Here is a 26,915-nt window from a genome sequence, read left to right as displayed (position 1 = left end):
AGCATCTGGGGGAGAAGCAGGCCCTGTGCTGAGCGTGCTGACGCTGTCCTGGAGAGAAAAGCACGGTCTGCATCCGTCAAGATGTTACTATCAGCTAGGTCTACACAACTAATCCTACATGTGTGTGCATTTTTTTATATTACTTTTTATTACAAAGTCAGATATACAGAGAGAAGGAGAGACAGAGAGGAAGATGTTCCATCCAATGATTCACTCCCCAAGTGACCCCAACAGCCGGTGCTGTGCCGATCTGAAGCCAGGAACCAGGAAACTCTTCCAGGTCTCCCATGTGGGTGCAGAGTCCCAAGGCTTTGGGCCATCCTCAACTGCTTTCTCAGGCCACAAGCAGGGAGCTAGATGGGAAGTGGGGCGGCCAGGATTAGAACGTGTGCCCATATGGGATCCTGGCGCGTTCAAAGTGAGGACTTTAGCTGCTAGGCCACAGCACTAGGGCCAATATTTTCTGATTGTAAGATAATTTCTAATATAAACTTTATCTAAGAAGTTTATTCAAAAGAATCCTTGCCGAATACATAAAAGTATTATCTTCATTACCTCTGTTTCATTAGAAGAACTAAGTGAGACAGGAGAATCAATAATTGTATGTATGTTTACATAATAATCGAATAACATCATTAATATGAGTCCCAGACAGAATGCAAATACAAAACAATAGACTGTAAGTTTCAAAACATTTTAATGAAGCCAAATATCAGCTTATTTTCTTGACATTTACCTTTAACTTAAAATATTTAGTGCTTAATAAATAGTGGCAATATAATTACCACTTCTCTTGCTAGAATTGCTATAAAACTTTAAAAAAATTTAGCACATTTTTTAGTATGTCAGAGCCATTAGTTAGCTTAAAATTATTGTTCAGTATTAAAGAAATAAAATCTGACTGATTCAACAAAATAATTACAAATCCAACAGATAACACTACTGAAATCAGAATGAAAAAATTTAGGAAGAATGTTTTAATTTGAAAGCTTATAAACTTTTATTTTAAACAGAGTGAAAATTAGACATTTGATTTAATTGAATTAATTAATTATATTAGGATGTAATTTTAAAAAATCATCTTTTCACTATTGTTTCCTTAATACTATGACTATTTTGAAATCATTTATGGTATATTATCCTAAAGATTTTAAGTTGAGTGATTTTTAAGTGTATATTTTAATTGAAAGCCTCAAAATTGAACAAAAATTATCAAAATTAGGCTCTGCAATATATATCAATTATCTATGTACTTATCTATATAACTATGCGCTCATCATCTATGCATTTTCATATCTATGAAAATAGTGAGAGATAGATAACCACATGGGTACAGAAAAATATCTCTGTTAGAGCAGAATAATTGTTACTATGTGTACAACAGAATAGAGTTAGACAAAATATCTCTTTGGCCTCTATGTTAATAATTTGTGCTAAAAAACAAAAACAATGCAAGAACTAATGTGTGAAGTTTTCATGTGAAATATTATAGAGTATATTAATAGAATTTTAAGGTCTTTTAAAAAAATCAGTATTGATTGCAAGTGGAAGTTTCTACTTTTACAATGGATAAATTTTGTGAGAAGTCCCTTGAAGAAGTCAGTTTTGGTTTAACCAAGTAATCAAAGTTAACTTTACTTTAAAAGGCTTAGTCATCATGAGCCTTCTCATATGATTTATTGGTAATAAATAATTGAGTTTTATGTCTTTGCTCTCTTGACAAAAAATCTGAATAACGTGAGTCTAAACATGAAGTAACTTAAGATAACACACACAATAACTTCCTTACTCAATTAAAAATACCAAACATTTAAAAAAGAAAAAAGAAGTGATGAAGAATAGTGGCTGAGGTAGTTAAAAATGATATAAAATTACCCTTATAAGTGATGCTAGGCACCATTATAAAGAAAATAAATCAACATGTTAAAAAAAAATTTGCCAGTCTGATGATGAAATTTTAACATGAACTTTTAGTACCAAAAAGCTTTGATAATGATCTTAGATCACCTGATTCCTTTTTTGTTACAAAATACATGTGAAAGTCTTTCCCAGGTCACGATGGGAGGTGGGGCAGCCACGACAGGTACTAAGACTGGCCCTGCAGACAGGGGTTTGCCTGGTGAGCCACGGTGTTGGTCCAGTGTCCACCTGTCGGGGGCCAAGCATTTGGGTCAGATGGCATCGGAGTTTGATGAGCAAAGCTCCTCAGTTAGCAAGGCTACGAGGAGTTTCCGGCTGCATGGCAAGGCCTGATAGAATGTCTCTAATCACTTTATTTCTGCCTCACCCCATTGTATGGACACTCAATCACACCTCTGATATTTCATGGAATTATTCTGGTATTTGATGGAATTATCCCGTTGTTTTTCTGCAAATGTGAAATGATATCTGTAACTGGTTTAATGCTGGAAACTTATTTTATCAATTATGTTATAGTAAAAAGGGTCTTTAGCGACTTAAGACAATGAGACATAGCTAAAAGCAGACAGTAGCACAACTGACCTTATAGTTTCCAATGTCTTATTGTGTGCCCAGTTTTGATTTAGAACTTACTCTAAAATGTATGATGCTCTCCATAAGAAATGGCTTGATAATATCTTGGAATAAATGGCAAACATGGGAGTATGAAAGTTTGTTTACCATGCAACTTCCAACTGTTACAACACATGGTATGATGCATTTTGGTTTCTCACCGCAGAAAGCTGAAAGTATATGGGACATCTTCTTAAGGCAGACAAATGTGAACCCCCCAGAGGAAAATGGTTTAAAACCTCTATCTTATATTGGCACTTATATTTAGGGAAAGAAAATAGTTTGAAAAAATAAAAAGTTTTTTGTAAAGATGCTCCATTTGTAAAAAGGCTGAGTTGCCCTGATCATTTTCATTGCCCTTCAACAAAATAACAAAAAACAATCGAATCAGTTAGGTGAAGGTGATGCCAATTAGTATATGACTGATCATAAGATTTAATATACTTTTATAAATTCCTTTCATTCATGAGTTTCTTTTTAGTTCTGTACTCTTGATATTTTAAGTAATATTTAGGTTTAGTGAAAATTAATTTTAGGTACATGTCACTATGTAACCGCAAGTGCTGCCAACCATGGAGTTCCTGGCTTCAGCCGGGTGACTGCAGATTTGAATGAGTAATTGTTTGCTGGAAATGTTTTCTTTGAAGTAAAATAATAATAATTGTAGGGTTTTTTTTGTAGTATCTTAACCATGAAGTAAAAATGAAACAATTGGATGTTGAGGAAGCTTTTTGGAGTTGTCCATTACGAGCATCATGTTGTAGTAGTCCAAATCTGCTCCTTCATGTCTTCTTGCTGATCCGCGCATCCTTTGCAACTCTAAAATAAACCAGAGCTGGCCTTCGGCATTCACCCTTTTTAACAAATGATTTACACATACCTTGATACAATGGTGAAACGACTCTTCAAAATTGTGGCTTAGTGTTGACCTTATGATATTCCTTCATTCTGTTTATTCATGTATAGTAATAGCACACATTTAAATAATTCAGTTAAAAAAATATGTTATAGCATCTCAAAGACTTGTAGGGATATGTTACTTTTCTCTACCAAATGAGATTCTAAAGAAAGGCTCTTACAATTGTGTCTAATTTTGAGAGTATTTTTTGATTGCAGTTGTTAGAGAAGTTATATTTTCCAACACAGAAAACTTCCTAGATTCTGCTTACAAAGTCTTTTTGAACTTATCTCTTACATTTAGTTTTTATTTTCTGATTCAAAAATGGCATAAACCAAGTTGCCAATACTTTGTTTTCTCTGGAGGTCTCCTTGCCCAGTTCCAAAAATCCATTAGATACATTCTCAAGCTTCTAAATAACCCCATATAAGAGTTTCATTAAATATTTCATTGCCACAGAATCCATTCTTCCAATTTTTCCATACTGCCAAAAACAGTCCTCTTAATATTTTCCCATCACTTCAAATCATTTCCTCAAGGCTTGCTGCTTGTTGCAAAGGTAATGCCAGGCGGTTTAGAATTTTACAATTGCAATATCTCTTTTCTTGCTCCAATTTCTATATCAATTAACTTGGATTATAGAATTCACAATTTTATAAACAACCAGTAGAATTCAATGACATAAAATAATAATCATTATTCAGCTGCTCATTTTGTAACAATAGGAGGTCAAGCGTTAGTTCAGCTCATTCTTTTACGCAAGTGAGTTCCCATAGTCTTCTCATATTTCTGGCAAATACGTTGCAGGCAAATTTTGACAGTCTTTGATCAATGTAATTTTATTATTTGATTGGGCAAATCATGCTCCTGGGATATTTAATAATAAAATTACAAGGGACAGGGCACTCTAATCTGCCTGTTTAAAGGGAGGATGTGAAGAGATAACTTAATACAATCTAGGAAACTTTGAATTTCTCTGCCTATTTTCTACAGGTTTTTAATTTTTATAATGATGTTGAATGTACAGTTTGTTCATCTTTATGGGTATGGGTACTTTGGAAATAAAATAATTTCAGAAAGACATTTTGATGTGTTATAGATAGGGATTAACATAGAATTAACATAGATTAGTGCAACATCTCATACTAAGGCAAAAATAGGGGATCTTTAAATGGCTGAATAGGGAGAGGATTTCCTGGCTTTGACAACAGGAATCTAGTAGAAGAAAAGCAAAGAAGTGCATTTCAGGGAAAGTTGGAGAGATGTGTGCAATGCACACACTACAGATAGACACTGTGGAGGATTGTGGAGAGTAAGGTCACATGATGGTGATTTAGGATACCACCATGGGCTCTTGCAGCCTGGGACTGGAAGACAGGGCAGCATGCTCAGAACCAGGTGGGGTGACCATTCAGCCAGAGTCACTGTTTTTTTTTTGTTTGTTTGTTTTTGCTTTTTTGTCTAATGAACCACAATGATGTAAGCTTGGACTAGAGCCAGAGCAGTGGTGAAGTGTCCCCAGAACGTCATGAGAGGATCACATCTGTCTGCAATACTTCCACACAGGCACTTGGACCAGCAAACGGTTAGCAGTGTTAGCTGTCCTGGCTTTTGCATCCACCAGCTTTGAAAGGCAATGCTGCTGATAACATTGCCTGATGTAGAATGCAGACCACACTGACTTCACATTCAGACTGGAACCAAAGCAGAAAGCAGTGTATCCACAATCATCATGGCTAGGAGCCAACTTCTTCAAGATCATTCAAAACTGTACTCGCTTGGAGAACTCCAAAGATCCTTTGTGTGATTCATGTATTTTTGTTGGAGGGTTGTATCCGCTGTGGGTAAATCCTGGGCATTGGTCACCTGGAGAAATAAGAGGTGAGATGTTGATTATGTTAGGAGAGACATGATGATTTCCTCCCTCCTGCTGACAAGTGCAGCGATCTAGCAAGCCCAATTTGGGTGTCTGCCTTGACTCTAACACTTGAAAATTCATGGTCAGCATCGTATCAAATGGGAACAAGTTGGAAGCATTTTCACTGAAATTGACAAACGTACTAGGATGCCCTTTTCCACCATTGTTATTTAATACAGTTCTTGAAGTTTTAAAACCTTATTATGCCAGAAAAAAAAATCAAAGGGAAACAAATTGGAAAGGAAACAGTCAAATTATACCTGACTACAGATGACCATGATTCTCTATATAAAGAAACCAAAAGATTTTACTAAAAATGTTTGTTAAAGTTGCAGGCTATAAAATCAACACACAAAAATAGTCATTGTATATTCAAACAATTTCATGCCTGAAGTGGCAGGGGTAGGGGTGGAGAAACATGTAAGACCAGTCATATCCAAATTAGCTGAAAATCATTGCAAAACCTTGGGGTAAGTTAATCAAGGAAGTGATATGTTTATAAAGTTTAAATTTAAAACCATTAAAGAAAGAAAGAGAAGTTGAAAATAAAATCCTGCATACTTTCCACGCTCATGGATTGGTAAAATTCCTATAATCAAAATGTGTACTAACTGAGCAATTTACTGTTTCAATACAGTTCTATTAACATACCTAGGACATTTTTCCAGATCTAGAAAAAAATGATAATAAAACTCATATGGAAATGGAAGAGAATCCAAATAGCTAAAAAAATGTCAAACAGAAATAAAAATATGGAGGCATCTCAATATGAGGCTGTTTTACAGGGCAATTGCAATCAAAACAGCCAGGTCCTACACAAAAATAGACATGCAGATCAATGGAACGGAACAGAGCAGAACAGAAAGTCCATAAAATAAGTAACACATTTACAGCCAAATAATTTTTGATAAGCAGCCTGAAATCAATCCAGAGAGAGGTTATTCTCTCCAACAAATGCTGCTGGGGAAATTTAATCTAAATGTGCAGAAGTGTGAAAGAAGACCCCTAGCATATTTTTGTAAAAAAAATCAACTGAAAATGGATCAAGAATCTGAATATATTACTCTATACCAAAAAGTTATTATGAGAAAACACAGGCGGCATTGCAAAGCAAAAATATAGTGAAAACGTTCTTGAAAAAAAACTTTAGAATTTCAGTCAATTAAAGCAAAAATAAAGAGTGGGGCTACACCAATCTTATAAGCTTCTGTAATGTAAAGAAAGCATTCCATAAAATGAAAATACAACAGACATAGTGGGATGAAATATTTTCATATTATGCAAATGATGGAGGATTGATATTCAAGATCCACAAAGAGCTTGAAGCTGAACAACAGCAAACACTCCAATTTAGAAATGGACAAAGGATATGAATTTTCAAAGGATGAACTGCAAATGGTCAAAAGACACATGAAAAAAATATTCAAAATCACTTGCCATAAAGGAAATGCAAATAATTAATACAATGAGGTTTCTCTTCACCAAAGTTAGGGCAACTATTATCTTGAGGTTAAAAATGTAAAATTGTTGGGCCCGGCATGGTGGCGCAAGTGGTTAAGGGCCTCACCTTGCACGCCCTGGATCCCATATGGGCGCCGGTTCTATCCCAGCAGCCCCGCTTCCCTTCCAGCTCCCTGCCTGTGGCCCAGGAAAGCAGTCGAGGACGGCCCAAGGATTTGGGACCCTGCACCCGCGTGGGAGAACTGGAAGAGGCTCCTGGCTTCGGATCGGCATAGCATCGGCCGTTGTGGCTCACTTGGGGAGTGAGTCATCGGATGGAGGATCTTCCTCTCTGTCTCTCCTCTCTGTATATCCGCCTTTCCAATAAAAAAATAAATAAATAAATCTTTAAAAAAAATGTAAAATTGCTGGTGAGCATATGGGGAAAAAGGTACCTTAACCTATTGTTAGTGGGAATGCAAACTAGTACAACTATTGTGGAAGACAGTAGAGTTTCTGCAAAGTGCTGAAAACAAATCTACGTTGTAACCCAGCTATCCCATTCAAGGAATTAGTCCAAATTAAATGAAATTAGCATATGAGAGAATCATTTATACACCCATTGATTTTAGCTCCATTTATATCTAAACATGAGCTCATCACATATGTCCACAGCTGGGTATTTGGATAAATAAAATATTATATATGTAATGTAAATACACATATACATATATATACATACATCTATACATATATGTATATTTATGCTATGGAATACAGTTCTGGGGTAAAAAAGAATTAAATCCTGCATTTGTAACAATGGATGCAAAAGGAAAGACGTCTGATTAGTGAGATTTACTGGTGCACAAATGACAAGTATCATCTATCTGCTTGGTCTGATTTGTAACAATTAATATAGAACACACACAAATGTTGTGGCAATGAATGAAGTGATCTCTTCGGGATAATTGTTGTTTCTAATGTGTGTTTATACTCCGGTAGAAATGCTTTTTTCTTCATTGAAATAAAAAATATATGAGTATGTCTCAATATTTGTGTGTGTGTTTCCAGCAGAAAAAGGAAAATTAGTGTAGTAATCCGAGACAATATTTATTGATATAAGAAGCATAAACAAAACTGGAAAAATATAGTTTACTTATTAAAATAAGCATAAAAATGAGTGTTGTCTAAAGTGGTTGATTTTAGCTTCCTATTTAATACATTAAAAATAAACTAAAAGGTGTTGAAACTGTGTTTTTGCTAATTTCCACGCAGTAGTTTTATAAGGAAATTGAAGTAGCAGTCGTGTGGCGTTGCTCAAATTTTAGGTTTGGCACTGATCAAATTTTATTTTAAATAATTAAACTGTCTGGACCTTACCAATGCATTCTTTATTTAAATTTAGATCAGCAAAGATTATACAGCATAAAATAAACATACAGAGGACTTAATGTTCAATACTTCCATGTTATTTAGATATGATAATTAAGCCTGGCATATTTATTAAAGAAAAATCATTTTAAGATATCTCTTAAATGAATTCATTTAGTAATAAAATATCTTACATTAAACATTTAAAACAGTGAATGCATGTTTTATTCTATTAAATATACTGATGAATTTTTAATATAAAACAAATGTTCTATATCATATCTTTTTAATGATGTATGTGTGTGTTTGCTTCAAACCATTCTGTACTAATGCTAATATTTTTTGGACAGACTCTTTTTTTTAGATTTATTTTATTTTTATTGTAAAGTCAGAAATATAGAGAGAGAAGGAGAGACAGAGAGGAAGATCTTCCGTCCGATGATTCACTCCCCAAGTGAGTGCAACAGCTGATGCTGAGCCTATCCGAAGTCAAGAGCCAGGAACTTCCTCCAGGCCTCCCAGGCAGGTGCAGGGTCCCAAGACTTTGGGCCATCCTCCACTGCTTTCCCAGGCCACAAGCAGGGAGCTGGATGGGAAGTGGAGCTGCAGGGATTAGAACTGGTGCCCATATGAGATCCCAGGCACATTCACGGGGAGGACTTTAGCTCCTAGGCCATGCTGCCTGGTCTGACAGATTCTTTTCAACACAGAAACGTTTGTGGCGAACTGATGACTTTTTCCATATAGATAAAAAAAATCTCAATTTCAAAAACTTTAACGAAAATGAAAGCAGGGTTTGAAAAAGAGCTCTAACATCTTCACAGGAAATATCTAAGAAACACGTAAGTCCAAGTGTTCTGTATTCTTCAGTAGAAATCCTCCCTGCTTTAAGAATTCAAATACTAAAGTTAAATATTCATCTCCTTGATGAAGGTGCAACTTAATGCTTTAAAGTAGTAACAAAGAGAGAGAGAGGGCCTCTGAGTTATCTGAGCATAATTGAAATATTTCCAATATGATTAAAATTATTATGCTTGCAAGCAAACTTTTTGAACTGCACACAGAGAGATCTTTCTGTATAGCACATCCATGAGGCTGATCCAAGTAACGTGTTCCTGTGGCTCATTGTGGTAGTTTTCTAAAATTAGGTAGACTATGTTTGTCCTCTCTTATTATTCCTCAGTACTTTAAGAGTCTGATAAATAATTCATGCTTTAGAAATTTATTTTACATTTGGTGAATCACTGTAAAAACAGCACATTCATTTTTTCTTCCTAATTTTTTTTTTCTTTCTAGGAATTATACTCTATTATGTTAGTGGCTGAAAATAAAAGTCTTAGTAAGGATATTGACCCACTGCAAATGACAAATCCAGGTCCAAGCCTTTTGTTTCTTTTGCCTTTTTGGCCTTTATCACAGTAATTTGATTAAAGATCTATCATTCAATAAATTCAAAGAACATTGGCATCTGTCTCAAAGTATTTTGAAACATTTGCAGAATATGTATGTGTTCTATTTTGTCATGTTAATACTGCTTACCTATATGAAATTCTAAATCCTGTAATATAGTTCATTTCATTGGATGTTTATTTACAAAATTTTATGTTTTGGAAATGTATAACAAACCATATCTCATTTTGCAGTGGAAAGGAAATAAAGCAAAAAAAAAAAAAACAGCTTCAACTATGAGATAGACACAAACGGTTTCCTGATTCTGAATGTAGACAGGTGTTCATGGTGACCTTAGATTTGGCATTAATCTTGAAGTCACACAGATATACCTTCCTTCGATTTTAAGAAATATTTATATTTAGCTATTTTTTTAAGAGACAGAGAGGAGAGACACGGAGGGGAGAGAGAGACACAGAGAGAGAGAGAGAGAGAGAAAGAGAGAGAGAGAGAGAGAGAGAGAGACGTGTTCATTGATGCACTCATTATGGCCACGGCAAGTGGAACCATGAACCAAGAGCTCCTTCCAGATCTTGCTCACAGCACAGCAGGAACTCCTATATTCGAGCCACCATTTTTGCTTCCCAGCTCTGTTTCAGGAGCTACATCAGCAGGGCTCTGTAGCTGGAACTGTAATGCTCTAATGTGGAATGTAACCAAACTCCAACATGAAGTATTGTGCCATAGCACTGGCTTCAGTATTTTATTAGGTAAAAATACTTAACCATTCTGTAAGTCTCTTAATTATATACAAACATTATTGTGAGAAGCTCAAAAATTCATATTTGATCCTGAGAATTATGAGAAACGTGACTCATTTGTTAAAACTCTGCAATTGAGCACAAATAATATTAAGTGCTCAATTCTGATATATTTAATACACATTATAGATTTGCTTGCTTTCGGTATGCCCTACTTTTTCCTCTAGTTTATTGCATTGTACCCAATTTAACTAGTTCTCCATTAGCTAGGGCTATTAATGGCCTTTATGTTGATAAAGCCAACAATTGTTTCTCAACATTCATTTTCCTGACAGAAGAGAAACAAACAATGTAATGCTGATTACCGTTTCTTGCTATGGAAACTTTTCATTGAATTTCTAGTTAAATTTGATTTTATGCCTATTCCCTTAACATGCCTATTCCCTCTTCTTGCAGGTTTCCACTTGTATCCAGATTCATTAACAAAGGAATGCAACAATGTTGAGAATCTGTTCTTTGGTAGCTTGCCTGCTAATGTCAGCTTGCAAGCCCAGGATCTCTTATGGGTGGTTAATGTTGCGGCAGCCCCACTTCCTATCCAGCTCCCTGCTTGTGGCCTGGGAAAGCAGTTGAGGACAGCCCAAAGCCTTGGGACCCTGTTCCCATCTGGGAGACCTGGAGGAGGCTCCTGGCTCCTGGCTTCATATTGGCCCAGCTCCAGCTATTGTGGCCTCTTGGGAAGTGAATCATCAGACAGAAGGTCTTCCTTTCTGTCTTTCCTCCTCTCTGTATATCTGGCTTTGCAACAAAAATAAATAAATCTTAAAAAAAGAAGCTGCTGTTTGCTATTCATTTTGTGCATTGGTGACATCATATAATGATATTTGTTCTCTGAGAACTAGAAATATATCTCCAGCTTTACTCTCTTAAATTATAAACAAAGATAAGCAAGTGCTTACTCATTATCTCTGTTCAATTTCAAATAGATATTTGTAATTTATATGTGCATATAGGCAATATATACTCTTATAAAAATTTTACTTTGTTCTTAGTCTTCACCTTAACCTTTAATGATAACTTCTTTCTTGCAGTTTTAAAGCTTTAAAGCCTTGGAGTTACTCTATTCACTTCTATTTTTTCTCTATATTCGAAATGCATTTTAAAAGTTATTGAAGGATCACAAAAGCAGATAAACCCATTTAACCCACCATTTCAGTCCTAACCATTATATCTTACATTTCTTCAATAACTTCCAAATTTGCCTCTGTGCAGTGTCAGTTCTGAACACAGGGTTCTCAGCGATTATGGCTTTTAGGAATTATCAGTACTTGAACAGCTTCCCGAAGTGCCCAATCCCTACGAATTTAATTAATTCGGTGCATTCATGAACCTATACAAGACCCTACACAATACTGACCACGTTCAAGCGTTTCTTTCAACATCTCCTAATTTCTTTCTTGCCTTCTTCTAGACTGACTGGCTTCCTAACCTCTGTGACATCGACACTTGGAAAAATGTCATGATCGCTGTGTTGTGTTTCTCTGTGTCTGGAAGACTCCTCCACAGATATCTAAATATTTTAGTAATTCAAACGGTGATACATTTTTCTAGTTGAAATGCCCATAATTTTACCTAACACTTGGAATATTCCTTAAACTATTCTGTTTGTTTGTTCTGTTTGAGTTGTTGATGTCTCTCCATGAGGATGATTGTATATCCTAAAGTTTCAAATCTGGAATGTGCATTTGACATAGTTATTAAGATTCCACTTCTGAGACATCTGTGTCCCAAGATGAAGTTCACGAATTGGTGTACTGGCTTCATTTTGTTTTTTTTCTACTTTCCTGCCAACACACACCAAAGAAGACACAGCAATTGCCCAAGTGCTCAATGCTGAATTACTAGCTCTAAATCTCATTGGGCCTCAGCCAGGCCAACGTCAGGGGTCAGAGCATGGGCGTCTCTGATGGGTGTGGTGGGGACCCAAGCCCTTGAGTTTCTTCTGACGCTTTTCCAGGCACATGCACAGAAAGCTGGATTAGAAGAGAAGCTGCCAGGACAGGAACCAGTGTCTATATATCCGAGATGTCCATACATATATATATTTATATGTATATATGTATATATATATGTATATACGTATACATACACACACATATATAGCTGGCTGTATATATGTGTGTGTATATGTATTTAAGTGTTACATGTATATAAAAACATAATATATCATATATGATAATATAGTTATATATAATATATGATAAATATATATTTGTATCTATATATAACTTTTAAAAAGTCATGGATGTCTCAAACTGAAAGAAAACATGGAAACTTTATCATTCAACATAAAATAAACTGCAAAAGTTTTATGTAATTTTGTGCTTGAGGGTAACAGACGTTTAGTCCATGAAATTGTCTTAAAATCTGGTCATGTCAGTGTAGTCCTTTTTACATTATCATGCATGTAGTTATTTTAAAATTAGGAAACAAGAAGTTATAACGAGGCAAGTCAGGACTGTAAAATGGATGCCTAATGATTAAAAAAAAATAAACACTCTCCTTGGTGGTAATCAGGAAATAACACAGTAAAATTGAGGTATAATGACTAAAACAAAGCAAAAACAAATACCAAAGCAGAAAACTTGCCTTATTGCTTTTCTGTTTTTAAAACTATGATGGACTTCCAGACTTCCACAAGAAACAGACTTAATTCTTGGGCTCTCCAGACAGTCAGCAAGCAAAAATGCCTTGAGCATCCCAAAACTGTCACGACAAATTTTGGTCTCAAATGGCCGACACTGGCTCTGTCTTGAACAGTTCTGCCACTTGTCCCTGTCGGTTGATTATTGTCACACTCTGGGATCATGCGATACCAGCATGCTTCCTCTCCTGTTAGAATGGAAAGCAATGCATTAGGATCATGATCACAAGGTCTACAATTTCCGTTTAAGCCCTTGCTCTTCTCTGCAGGTTTTCTGTGAACAACAGATTTGGTATCCTTTGAGTAGAGTGGCTTTTAGACCTTAATTGTTTTCTTTCCAATATGTGGAAGATGTGTTATGATATGTGGCTTCTGACATTATTCGGTGATGCTGTTCAATTGGTGCATGAGCACATTTCTCTTTCTTCATTAATTTATTTCCTTGGAACATTTTACCCATAAACTCTGTATGAAGCAATGAGAGTTACAACAGTCTTCCAGGCTTCACTCTGAGTGGAATGTGTGTTTGAGCTTCACGTTTACAGAGTGTATGCTACCCTGACAGTGGCTTTCTCAAAATTCTATGCTCCATAGCACCTCAATTACCATATTACCAAGTCATGTTATACCGCTTGTATCAGTGTATCTTGGTAATGCATGTCTGTAATCTATTCATAATATTGCCATTTTTGAAAGCCTTTCATTTGCACAGATTCTAAATCATAAACCATTTTTCCTGGTCATTTTTATTTAGACATCAATATATTCATAGACATGATAATGTTTCAGTCAAGGGTTGGCAACATAAAAATGGGTGTTTTCCCTAACATCCAGGCACTGCATGCCATAGCATCAGAGTTTGTGTTCATGCAGTGTGTCATCACCTGACCTCAACATTACACTGAATGCATTTCTGGTTGTTAAGAAATACATACTTGCATATGAATAGCATATATTAGAATATTTTATGGACTTGGTGCTATGACACAGTGGCTAAAGATGCTTTGTAGGTTTCAAGGAATCAAGATGGCAGAATAGGGTAAGGCCACTCTTAAACAGACAGAGAAACACTTAATCAGGATGAGGCAGAGAGGATACATTACAGTAAATAGGAGAGGACAGAACAACAGCAGAGGGAAACCTGGAGACTGACAGACACAGGAAAGCAGCGGACACAACGGTGTGGTGTTGCAGTGACTGTTACTCCAGCGCATTCAGCTAATGGGTGATCTGAACTCCACCAGCAGCTGGAACTTTACCAGCAACCGGGTGGGAAGGGACTTTCACTGGGAGCTTGGGAGGTAAACCTAGACAAAGAACTGTCCATCCTGCTGGTCCATTTGATTTGACCAGAAGCAGAGATAGAGCAGCAGATCTCAGATGGCCAGTGTGAGAACAGGGTGGATTTCATAGTCCAGTCAGTCCCCAAGAGCTAAATTGGGCATCATTTTGCATAAGGAGGCAAAGGCAAGGAAAAGGACTGAGCACACGCTGAGCCGGGAGTGAACTCATTTCTGACTCAGTGATCTATAGCAATGTGGCATTCTGTGGGTTCTACCGGGGACAGGTCTGGGTAGCCCTCAGACCTGACAGCCAGCAGATCAAGAACTGAAGTAGTGGTATGTCAGGCGCCATTTTCTACACTGTGGCAAAAGCTTTAGAACTACAGGGGACAAAAGTGAACTGCACATGTGCTGAGCTCACAAGAACACATTGATATAAGCAAATTGCACTGTTCCTGCAAGAAAATAATGCTGAGTGTGGCATCATATGGGTCAAATAGGTCCATGAGGCACCCAGACCTAGCGTCCAACAGGTTCCACCAAGATCAGCACCACCAAAAACCTAATTATATAGCACATCTGGTGTTTACCTGATCCTGGGACCTACTCCAACTGAAAGTGACAGAAAGGTTGCAGAGACAATGGTGCAACCTCAGCATGGTATCACAGGAGGTGGAGAGTGGTGAGCCAAGAGCTGGGGCTGTGAAGACCACAGTGGAAAGCTAACACAAGAACCCAGGCCTGGAACTCCCTGGAGGTTGTGGAATAAGTGGCTGCAAGCAAAGAGTTGTGTACCAACTGCAATAAGTTAAATTGCATTGTAGACCTGTGGGTGACACAGCTTAGAAATCTGCCCCAAGGAGAAGACTCTGCTAACCACAAGTACAATGATCAAGAACAAAAGAAGAGACAAAGGCACAATGAAAATTACTGAAAACTCCCCTGCAAAGGAGCAAAACCCTATGCCAACCTCAGAGTTCACTGAGGAAGACATCGAGGAAATGGGAGACACAGAATTCAGAAAACTCATTTTAAAGATTCTGATAAAAAATGAGAAGCACATGCAAGAGTTCAAAGAATTTAAGGAAGCAATAAAGAAATCAAGGCTGGTATATTAGAAATTAAGAACACAGTAGAGCAAATAAAAAGTACAATGGAGAGTCTCCAAAATAGAATGAAGCAAGCAGAAGAAATAATCTCAGAATTGGAAGATATTTCCTATCACCAGGGGGAAGCAAACAAAAAGCTAGAAGCAGAGCTGGATCAGGCCAAAACAAGTATTCAAGAATTGAAAGACACTATTATGAGGCCAAATATAAGAGTTACAGGAGCCCCAGAAGATGCAAAAAGAGAGGCTGAGTGTGCAAATGTATTTAATGAAATAATCAAGGAAATTTTCCCTAATCTGGAGAAAGAATTGGGAAACAACATGCAGGAGGGGCACAGAACTCCCAACAGGCTTGATGAAAAGTGATCTTTGGGCCCGGTGCGGAGATGCAGTGGTTAAGGTCCTCACCTTGCATGCCCGGGATCCCATATGGGTGCCGGTTCTATCCCAGCAGCCCCGCTTCCAGCTCCCTGCCTGTGGCCCAGGAAGGCAGTCAAGGATGGCCCAAAGCTTTGGGACCCTGCACCCACGTGGGAGACCGGGAAGAGGCTCCTGGCTTCGGATCAGCATAGCATTGGCCATTATGCTTACTGGGGGAGTGAATCATCAGACGAAAGATCTTCCTCTCTGTCTCTCCTCTCTGTATATCTGCCTTTCCAATAAAAATAAAATAAATCTTAAAAAAAAAAGTGATCTTCACCAAGACACATGATCATCAAGCTCTCTTCAAATGAATATAAGGAAAAGATCCTTAAATGTGCACATTAAAAAAAAAAAAAAACTGACATATATAGGAATGCTAATTAAACTCACAGGAAATATCTGAAAGGAAGCTCTACAGGCAAAAAGAGCGTGGAGTGACATATTCCAGATTCTAAAAACAAAAAATTGTCAGCCCAGGTTATCGTGCCCAGCAAAGCTTTCCTTTGTCCTCGAAAATGAAACAAAATTCTTCCACAGTAAAGAAAAGTTAAAAGAATTTGCCTCTTCCAAACCTGCCCTACAAATGATACTTAAAGATGTTCTCTTGACAGAGAATAGGAATAGCACCAAACAAAGGCAAAGGCAAATGGGAAGAACATCCCAGTAAAATTTCAACAGAAAACTAAACCAATGAACAACCCATTCCTAAAATGACAGGACCAAAGTACCACCCATAGATATTAACCCTGAATGTAAATGGCTTAAGCTCAATCAAACGTCATAGATTAGTAGACTGGATTAAAAAACAAAACTTTTCTATTTGTTGTTTAGAAGAGACACACTTCACCAACAAAAATTAGCAGAAACTCTCACACACGGGTTTTGTTGTTTTCTGTTAGTTTCATTTCCTCAGAACACTTTCTCTGATTAAATTCTTCAATGACTCATAGATTATGCAGTAGCATCATTTTCTTCAAGAAGCATCTTGATTTTCATTTCTTCAGCTACATGTTAATCACTTAGTAGCATGTTATTTAACTTCTTGGTGTTGTTAACTTCTCTTTTCTTCCTGATGTTGATTTTGTTTTGTGGCTTTTCATTTAAGGGGATGTATAGTAGCTATGTAATACAGACTGTCATATCTAGTAACATGTCATTTAACTTCATGGCATTGTAAATTTTTATTTTTTTCTATTGTTGATTTTGTATTATGGCTTTTCATTTGAGGGGATGTACAGTAGCTGTGAAACGGAGACTAACATATCCAGATGTGAGGATACAATGCAGAATTCATTTCTGCTTCCAGACAAAGGTGGATTTAAATGAAACTGTTTACTATATGTTGACAATAGGATGCTGGACTCTCTGCCATTGTCCATGCAGGCAATGATGGACATACGACTGTGCATGAAGAAGTATAATTTAGTTGATATAGAGGAACTAGGCGGGGGTGGGGTGGGAGAATTGGGGCTGGGATAAGGGAAATACCAGAAGCCAATGGAACTGTATCATAAAATGATAATAATAATAATAAAATATAAAAATATATTAAAACATTAAAAACAAACCAAAAAAAACAGATATTACCAGTTCCTAACAAATAAAATAAGATTCTTTGTAAAGCCAAATCTCTTATGAGCACTTGTTCAAAATTTGATTGCACTTCCAATCCAATCGCTGCTCTGCTGTGAAAGCAGCGGAGTAAGACTGCCATGTTCTCAAGTCCCTGTGTCTATGTGGGAGTCTCAGCTGGAGTTCAAGGCTCCTGGCCTTAGCCTGGCCCAGCCCCGGCAAGTTCAACCAGAAGAGGGAACCTTGTTGTCTCTCTCCATAACTCTTCCAAACAAACAAAATAAATATTTATTTTTTCCATTTATTTTAAAATTCATCTTTGTTTCCTTAGTTAATTTATTTTGTGTCTGTTTTCCTAAAAACACTTTCATATCATATTACACTTTTTTCCCCCCAGAGGGAGAAGTTTTATCTGTGATGGAGTCAGGTGGACATGGAAATAAGAGGCAAAGGGAAGGCACCTCCAGGGAGAGAATCGGGAGGTGGGGTGCCCCTTAAAGGTATCTTACCACTTCCTCGTCACCCCAAGCTAATGGGCACCATCTTCATTACATAAAACATTTCTTGGCAGAAGGCAGATGCTCGTAAAAAATACTTTTGAATGAAAATGACTATATCAGCTTTTTTTTTTTTTTTGTAACATACATTTGAAACTCCATTAAAAGCCATCCATTTTCCTGGACCTAACATATTCATATGCAAAACTTTCAATCAAACCAAAGAACATTCTGAAAATGTTTCTCTGGGCTCTTCTATTAACTGCTGTTCCCCAAATAGTTTAGATCTTGAAGTCTGAATAATATGACACACTACTTGGTGCAATTAGCAGTGTTACAAAGGGATTCCCTAATCCTATTAATCTAAATAATGCATTTGGTAATTGCCTCAGCAATTTGGAGGGGTAGCTACAGAATGTTCGTGGTTTGCTTATTGTAGAATATGTTTCCAAAAAAGTTAATCCTTTCCTTTTATCTTTCTATAACTTTTTCTTTCTTTACTAACTTCTATTTTTTTTTTTCATTTTGCCTTATCTCGTAAATACTCCTTGTCTTTGTGTGAAGGGCTCTTGCGCCATAGTTATAACGGTTCTTGTCATTGCCTGTCTCTTACTGTTGATCAGATTTCAGTATTTCCCTGTTTCTATTACTCCCCTTTTTTTTTCCCTCAGCCAAACGACTATGCCAGGAGAGTAAAGCAGTGTGTCAAAACTCTCCTTAAATACATACGGATATTTTAATTATACTTGAATTTCTGTGAAATTAAATGGAATTGTGTTGTAATAATGACAATGTTCAGCAAAACTCAGCTTTGGCTTTTGAGAGTGAAATGCTTGTCAGCAGGTGAGTTATTTAGGACAAAAAGCATTATGTGAAACAAGGCGGGGAATGGCGAGGAGCATGCTAAAGAAACTTTGAAGAAATGATCGGTCCTCAGGAGTAAACTGTGGTATGTTTCTTTAATATGACAAATTTGCACCAAGTGTCCAAGGAAAGTCCCATGAAGCCAGTGAGCTCATGTTGCAATAGTTGGGAATGCTTTTATTTTACTTTTTTAAAAAATATATATATACTGGTCAGTCACTGCCTTTTTTTTTTTTGCATACATTTGAAACTCTACTAAAAGCACCTGCTGGCATGGATATGGGAACAAAGATGCCCTCCTTCACTGTCGGTGTGCATGTGGGCTAGTTCAACCACCATGGAAGTCAGCATGGAAAGGGATCTGGCATTGGAAAAATGATCTACTATACGACCTGGCTGTCCCACTCCTGGGACTACAGCCAAAGCTAATGAAATCTGAATAGGAGACAGTGACCTGCAACCCTGTATTTATAGTACCACAATTTACGGTAACAAAGACATGGAAACACCCCATTGAAAAAAGAACGGATATACTAGTTAGTCCTGATGAAAATGTATCATTTGTGATAAAATGGTTCCAGCTAAAGAGCATTGTGCTTGGTGAAATAACCCAATCTCAAAAAGACAACTATTATATACTCCTTCTGAAATAAGGCAATCTTGATGCAAAATCTAAAATCAATAATCAATACATGCACATGTATGTACATATCATGCAGAGGAACTGTGTAATACAGACTAACATGCTGAGAAGTGATAACACATGGCAGAATGTATCTTTCCTCAAGTATAAAAGATAGACTCCAATGAAACGGTTTAATATATGTTGACAATAGGATGCTGGACTTTATTGCCTACAGCGTCATGATATACTTAAATAGAAGGTGTACTTGTGACTGTTGCTGACGGGCTAGACAATTTTAATTATCCGGAAGAAAACAATGCAAGGGACGGATTCCTAAGTCTGTGTAACTGTAGCATTATAAATAAAAAAGAATGAAGATTCAAAAAAAATCTAACTACTTTTAACTAACGACAAAATGACTGTGACAACATTGGAAAGAGGGAATCTAAATTGTGACAGACAGAAACTGAACATTTCTTGGCCTACCAAAAGCTCACTGACATTTTATTCTAGGCTAAAAATGAATATCTAATTTAAGATAAGATAGTAGAATTGCAAAGCACGCATTGATCTTTATGGATTGCTCAGTGTGTGTCTATCTGGCTTATTTTATGTGATTGGATACAGATTTTCGGATATATCCAATGAACCTGCCGCACAGCCTAGTCACGCTGATTTGTTCTTGCAGTCATGTAACTTGCACCTGTTACGGGGACTCATCTCTCTCTCCGGTTAATATTTGATGAATAAATCACCACATCACTTTGGATGCAATCCAGACTCTTGCAAAATGAAACAGGTTGGTAAATCATAAAAGGCATACATATTCTTCCAGATTAGCAGGACCCTACACACAATTTTCTTTAAAAAAGATTTATTTATTTTTATTGGAAAGTCAGATATACAGAGAGGAAGATCTTCCAACCAATGATTTACTCCCCAAGTAACCGCAACAGCCGTGCTGCGCTGATCCGAAGCTAGGAGCCAGGAACCTCCTCCAGGTCTCCCAAGTGGGTTCAGGGTCCCAAGACTTTGGGCCGTCCTCAACTGCTTTCCAGGCCACAAGCAGGGAGCTGGATGGGAAGCAGGGTTGTCAGGATTAGAACTGGCGCCCATATGAGATCCCGGGGGCGTTCAAGGCGAGGACTTTAGCTGCGAGGCCATGGCGTCAGGTCCACCTACACACAATCATATATACAGTTCTGCTACAGGATTCCATTAAGAGTGGTGACAAAATTGTTTACTAATATTGTTGTTAGATTTAGTAAGTAATCTGAAGTCATGATTTTGAAGAAGATCCGAATGTGGCACGACAGATGACTAGTTGGTCCTTTCCTTCTATATGCACATGAACTTTTGCGCAAAGTTGTTTTCTGGCTTGATGACTCAGGCCGGACTGGCCACAGGTGCAGCTCTGGGCAGCTGCCAACACGCTGCGGTAGGGGAAGGGCTCGGTGATACTGCGATCTGGCCACTGTGAATCGTGCTGTCCTTCCATTCCTTGATTTGTAGTTAGCATCTGGGATTCAGGTCTGACTACATTATTCATCCAAGTTTTTCCTTCAAGTCACTGATCAATAAGTAGTTAATGGAACCGGCAAAGGAGAATGAGGCATTCTTAAATGCCCACTACCACTCCCCAAAGCAAACAAACAATTCAGGAGCTGCAATGAAGAAATCATTCAGCCAGCTGAATCGTGCAGTTGCTATGAGGAAGATAATTGATTTAGTGTGGAGGGCGCTGCCATTCTTAGACGTTACAATCAATACGTAACACTAAAATATTGCCTTAGTGCGTATTAATATTTTCATTATCATTTTCAATTTATCTTTGATGAATGTACTGTTTTTTTAAAAGAGTTTCTACCTATATTTCATCTTAGCAGGCTTTTATTCACCTTATCTAAACGGAGCTCTTTACAAGATCATTGCGTTGGATCCCCAAAGAAGCAGAGCAGTATGTAATGCAAATCTTCAGTGTTCCAGCAGAACCGAGAGAAGGTCATTTGCTGTTATGTGCCAGACATTTCAAAAATAAAGAAAAAACATGGACTTCTCAGCTCACAGTTCTGAGTCCTGGCCACTAGGTGGCAGAAGCGCTCCTTCAACTCTACCGCCTCTCCTGGTGTGGGCTGTAATTAGGTCAGTGTAAGTTAAAGTAGGGCTGAGAGATGAATAAAGTAGATTTTCTCCTCTGGAACACACTGAAGTTTAATTTCACTTCTTTCTACATTGTGCTATGAAGGTGGATTTAACTTTTAAAGGTAAAGAGACAAACCTCAGCCTAGATAAATGAAAAGACCCACGGAGGGCAACGGACACAAAACATGAAAGAAAGAAAATGCTTTCTGGCTGTTTCCAAATGTTGATATCCCAGGCACCATCAGAAATCATTTTCAGAGGTAAAATGCCATGTGTGTTATGTAAGTGGGGGGAGGGGTTTCTGAAGTCCACGGGGACGCGCTTGCTGGGTGTTGATGTTAAAAATCTCTTGCTGGTGGTATTAAATAAAGCCATTTTATCCTTGAAGGTTCTTGTTTTTTTCTATTTCTTTCTTTCTTTTTTTTTTTTTTTTTTCTAATTTTGTCAGCAGTTCCAAGCACCTTCATCTGAGTGGGAAACTCCACACCCCAACACAAACTTCCCTTTCCTGCTGAATGACTCAGTGAGGAGGGAAGTGGTCCTGAAATTGAAAGTTGAAACTGGGCGTTCTACTGAGTGCTGGGTGTCAGCTCCCGGAGGAAGGAGAAGCCCCTGCAAGGCAGGCTCTGTGAGCTGCATCGCGAGCAGCCGTGCTCTGCCTCAAGCACACCGTTCCCAGGTTCCATCACCACAGCGTCGGGGTCACTGTGGTCGCCTCTATGAGCAATGGCGAAGAGATGAAGACAATCATAGGGTTTTTTTTTTTTTCTTTGATTGATAATCCTGGTATTAAAATTTGAGCTGTCAAAATTTTTTTTTTAAATATGATAAGGAGTAGAAATGGTATAAATAGCAATGTTTCTTGATTCCAAGGTCTGTAGAATAAGACCTCATTCATCTCATTTGGATTTTGTGTCTTGGTATTAAAGGATCCCAGGTAATGACAGGCTCACACAGAGAGAGGAGTGGCCATTTGCAGCATGAGAAAGTGGGGCATCCTGTTATGGTGGTAAATAAAAAAACGAAGCCAAGTGCAGAAATAGATAGGCTAGATACACTGAGGATTTCAAACAGCGCCTCGGTGTTCGAAAGAGAATGTTTTGAACTAGTGTTGCCAGTACCTTCTGTCACCTCTTCAACCTTGCCCAGTTGCTGACGTCCTCATGTTATCCAGAATTTGTTCAAACATATTGAAACTGGAAATCCACCTGGTTAACAGTACCTCCTGTTTGTGCAGGCTGTTTTCCATCTGTAGTCACAGATGATATGACTACAGACTGAGTACAATGCAGTGTTCTTGTGTTTGTCTATGGAATCATGGACGATCGCATTAAAGCTATGTGCAAACATGGTACATGACTAAATTCCTCCTTCGTGAAATGATGTGCCGGGTATGTGTCAATATTATAAGAAAGGAACCGTGTGGGAGAGAGCAGAAAGGAGGCAAGGATGGGAGAAGGAGGATTTAAAAAAAGATTCTTGATATCTTGCTTCCAGGACACAATCGCTGTGTTGTAGGTTCTCATTCCGATTACACTAACAATACCGTCTGTTGACAGACACACTCGTCAGCTACGGCACCACCAGTTACTTTGCAATGAAATTGGAAACAGAAAGCACAGCCAATGATTTGTAATTTATAATGACAGTGCACTCACTGAACCCTGACGTGCCTCTCAGAAGTCAGATAGGCACTTGATTTGGGCTTTGGAATTTAAAGATAAACCCTTGAAAAAATATCCTGTGTCGATCACAGTTTGTCGAATGGCTGCTGCAGAACTGAAAGGGTGAACAGATTCACATTCAGGCACATACATGCATAGGTTGGATTTTAATCACAAATTTGATTACAAATTCCTATGTCTTTGCTTGCATTTTGTGAACACAACATTTTCATGTGTTATAGAATTTAAAAATGAATTGCAGACAAAAAGAATGTTCTTCATGGGTGAAATGAACATAACCAATCTGTTCAAAGCAAAGCCTCAACTTCATCACGTCCCCAGTCTATGCGGAAGAACCGTCACTGGATACAGGTAATGCAGGTACTGCTATCTGTGCAAACTGACATTGCGGACTTTCTTAGAAATATTGTTACAGTCCTTACGATTTTAGTCATCATGCCGTGTACCAGGTATTCCAGGAAATACAGTGAAAATATTAAAAATATTTTGAGGAAGACTTCTTCCTTCCAACTATTTCAAGTAAATAACCTCTTTTGTGTTTAGTGCTTATCACAAACAGGGAGTGATGCAAGTGACACAGAAGAAATTAGGAGCAAGCCGTGAGCACACCACAGTTGTTCTTACAAGTCTGCCCGAGGCTCCTTCTGAACGCCTTACAGAATTGTGCCACTGCATCTACATATTTTCATGTAATAAAATTGTGAAACTTGGAATGAATAATACTTTTTTTGTTTTATAAAATTTCCTGCCAAAAATACCAGACACATAGTAAGTATCTGATAATTATATGGTGGCCTAATGGATGAACAACTAGTAATGGCAGGCAAAAATCATCCATGCTAAATTAGTACAACTGAAATTAAACCTCAAGCCTCTAATTTCCTTAATATATGGTTATTTTCAGTATCTTGCGGGGTGCTATTATTGTCTTCTATTTCTCACCACTCATTGTGCAGTGATTTTTTTTTTGTTTTATACATAAAATTACTGAGGTATGGGGTGTAAGTTTTTATCCTTGTGGATACATGAGCTAGGTATTTAAGGAAAAGTGCCGTCGGCCTTCTAACAAGAAAGCAGCTCATTTTCTCACATAATAAATATTTTAAATTATCTTGTCTACAGTGGAAAGTAATAAACAAAAGCCTGATTTTAACAACAGATGTGTCCTAACACAAACTTTTACAAAGAGGGTCATTTCTCATACTGTATAAATGAATTCTTTAATATTCATTAGGAAAAAATAAATCACCTTAGAAATGGTTGTATCTAATAGTCCATCAGGTATATATGTAAATTAGTTCAATTGAGAAAATTGCAATATTTACAATAAGTTAAAATACATATGCTTAATGTTAATAGTACAATGTTTCCACATAAGGAATATTAGTTGAAGCAATTTACTAGGACATGAGATATTTTTACAAACGTAACCATTTGTATATTTTATCTAATTCCCTTTTTATTTATACTTTTGTATTACATGTAAGCTTCATTGAAGTGAAGTTCATTTAAATGACTTGCCTCTGTATGTACAGCTTTCACTAGCGTCTAATACAGGCACAAGCACTAAAATGCCAATTTCATAAACTGTTACTCACTAAGACACTTGAAGAAGTCAGTGGACAGGTAAGGATCACGATCGTTACTTAGGCCCCATTCTGTTTTCTTTGGTTTATTATCCAGCTGCTTTATGATAACCACCATCCTGATAGCTAACTACAGACAATGTTAACTCTTTGCCAATTTTTAAGGTTTATTTTAACTTAAGGCATTAGTACAGTATCTTTTCATTTGCACTGCTATGTAACATTACAATGAATGACTATATAGAAGTTACCTGTTCATCTTATAAATGAAATTCAAGTTTGATAACATTAAAATAGTGTTTTAATTACATTGCTATGGAAGTTTCTACATTTGTCCCAAGGGGATCATAATTCTCATGTTTAAACACGTTAGATATGAAATGTGGGAAAAAAAAACAAGTGACAAAGTTTTACATAACAGAATTCATATTGATTACACAATCATTCTTGTTACTAATGTAAAATTATTGAAGTTGATCTATGTCCTTGTCAGTGGTTGTCATTCTTTATCATTTTATCCATATAGCTGTTGTCATTTGTCTTTAGAAACAGAAAACAAACAAGGAACATGCTTAAAACAACAGACATGGTAGAAGAAAGTAGTCAACAAAATTGGGCTTGTTGTTTCCCTTGATTGTTTAATTTCTTAAAATGTAATATTGAAACAACATGCAATGTTACAAATCAAAATGCAACATTCTAAGTAAAATGTCTCAAAAAGCTGCAAGATCTGACATTTTGAAAGACAGTGTTTCACATTAAGCTTTGAGAAAATGAACATCAAATTAAAAGCCAAGTCAGCAATTCTCTTGCATTAAAATAATCACAAGCAAAAGCAAAAAAAAAAAAGTATGTATAACATAATATCCAAAATGGTGTTGATTGTGCTTCCAGCATTCTGTTAGATTAGGCCTCCAGAGTGACATCAGTAATGAAAAATACAGCACATTTTCCAATTACAAAGCGAAGAATTTTCACAGGAGATTCTGGGAAAGCTAGAACTCAATATGAGAATTTTATAGCCTACAAAATGTGTCCAAAGGCATATCTGGTCCCTTAATATTTAATTAAAATAATATTTTCTTTTAAAAAATAGAGATTAGGATTCCTTATTAAACTCATTTAAAGACCACAACTAGAATTCTGAAAGTATAATTGAAATAATTTGTTTTCTAAGTGATCAATAGTGTATTTGATATATTCACTGTAGATTTATATGTTACAGAAACACAATATTTAAAAGCATTCAGCTTGGCAGAAGCTCTCTCTAGTCATGTATCGGCATAAGAGTTCCAATAGTTATAAAGGATCTAAATTTGCATGTTATTATATTATATAAATTAAAGACTGAATAATATAAAGTTTTGATTATTAGAATATTAAAGTTTAAAAAAAATACGGTAAGGGGTGGACATTTGGCCTAGTCTGTAAGATGCCTAGTGCACCAGTGATTTCTGGCTAAGACCTTAGTGTTCGATTCCTGCTAATGCAGATCATTGTTCCTGCTTCCTGGCTTCTTTTGGCTTGGCCAAGCCAGGCATTTGTGAATGGACTCGTGAAAGTGATCTTTTTCTTCTCTCTCTTCTCATTCTCTCTCTGTTTTATTTCTCTCTCTCCAATACATAAACCAGAGCAGTCATTATTTAAAAAATGTATTTAAGGTACATCAAAATAATAAGTTTCTGTATACAAAATAAAAAAAGATCAACAAAGTGAAGAGCAACACACAGAAAGAGAGAAAGCCTTTGCATACTACACTACTGATAGAGGATTAATATCCAGGAGTTACAAAACGCTTCAGAAACTTAACAACAACAAGACAACCATTGAAGAAAATGGGTGTAGGAAATGAATAGATATTTTTCAAAAGAACAAATTCAAATGGCTAATAGACACATGAAAAAATGCTCAGGCTCTCTAGTTGTCAGGGAAATATAAATACAAACTGCATTGACTTCCACCTAACTCCAGTAAGATTGGACTACATTTGCAAAAGTCTACTAACACGTCCTGGCATGGATGTGGGGAGAAAGGTACCCTGCTTCATTGTTGGGGAGAGTGCAAGCAAGGGTAGCCACCATGGAAGTCAGTATACAGAGGACTCAGGAAAGTGAAAA

This window comes from Ochotona curzoniae, unplaced genomic scaffold, assembly GCF_017591425.1.
Source record: "Ochotona curzoniae isolate NIBS_2020 unplaced genomic scaffold, NIBS_Ocur_1.0 scaffold_3890, whole genome shotgun sequence".
Classification (NCBI taxonomy): domain Eukaryota; kingdom Metazoa; phylum Chordata; class Mammalia; order Lagomorpha; family Ochotonidae; genus Ochotona; species Ochotona curzoniae.
Note: the sequence above shows the minus strand (reverse complement) of the source record.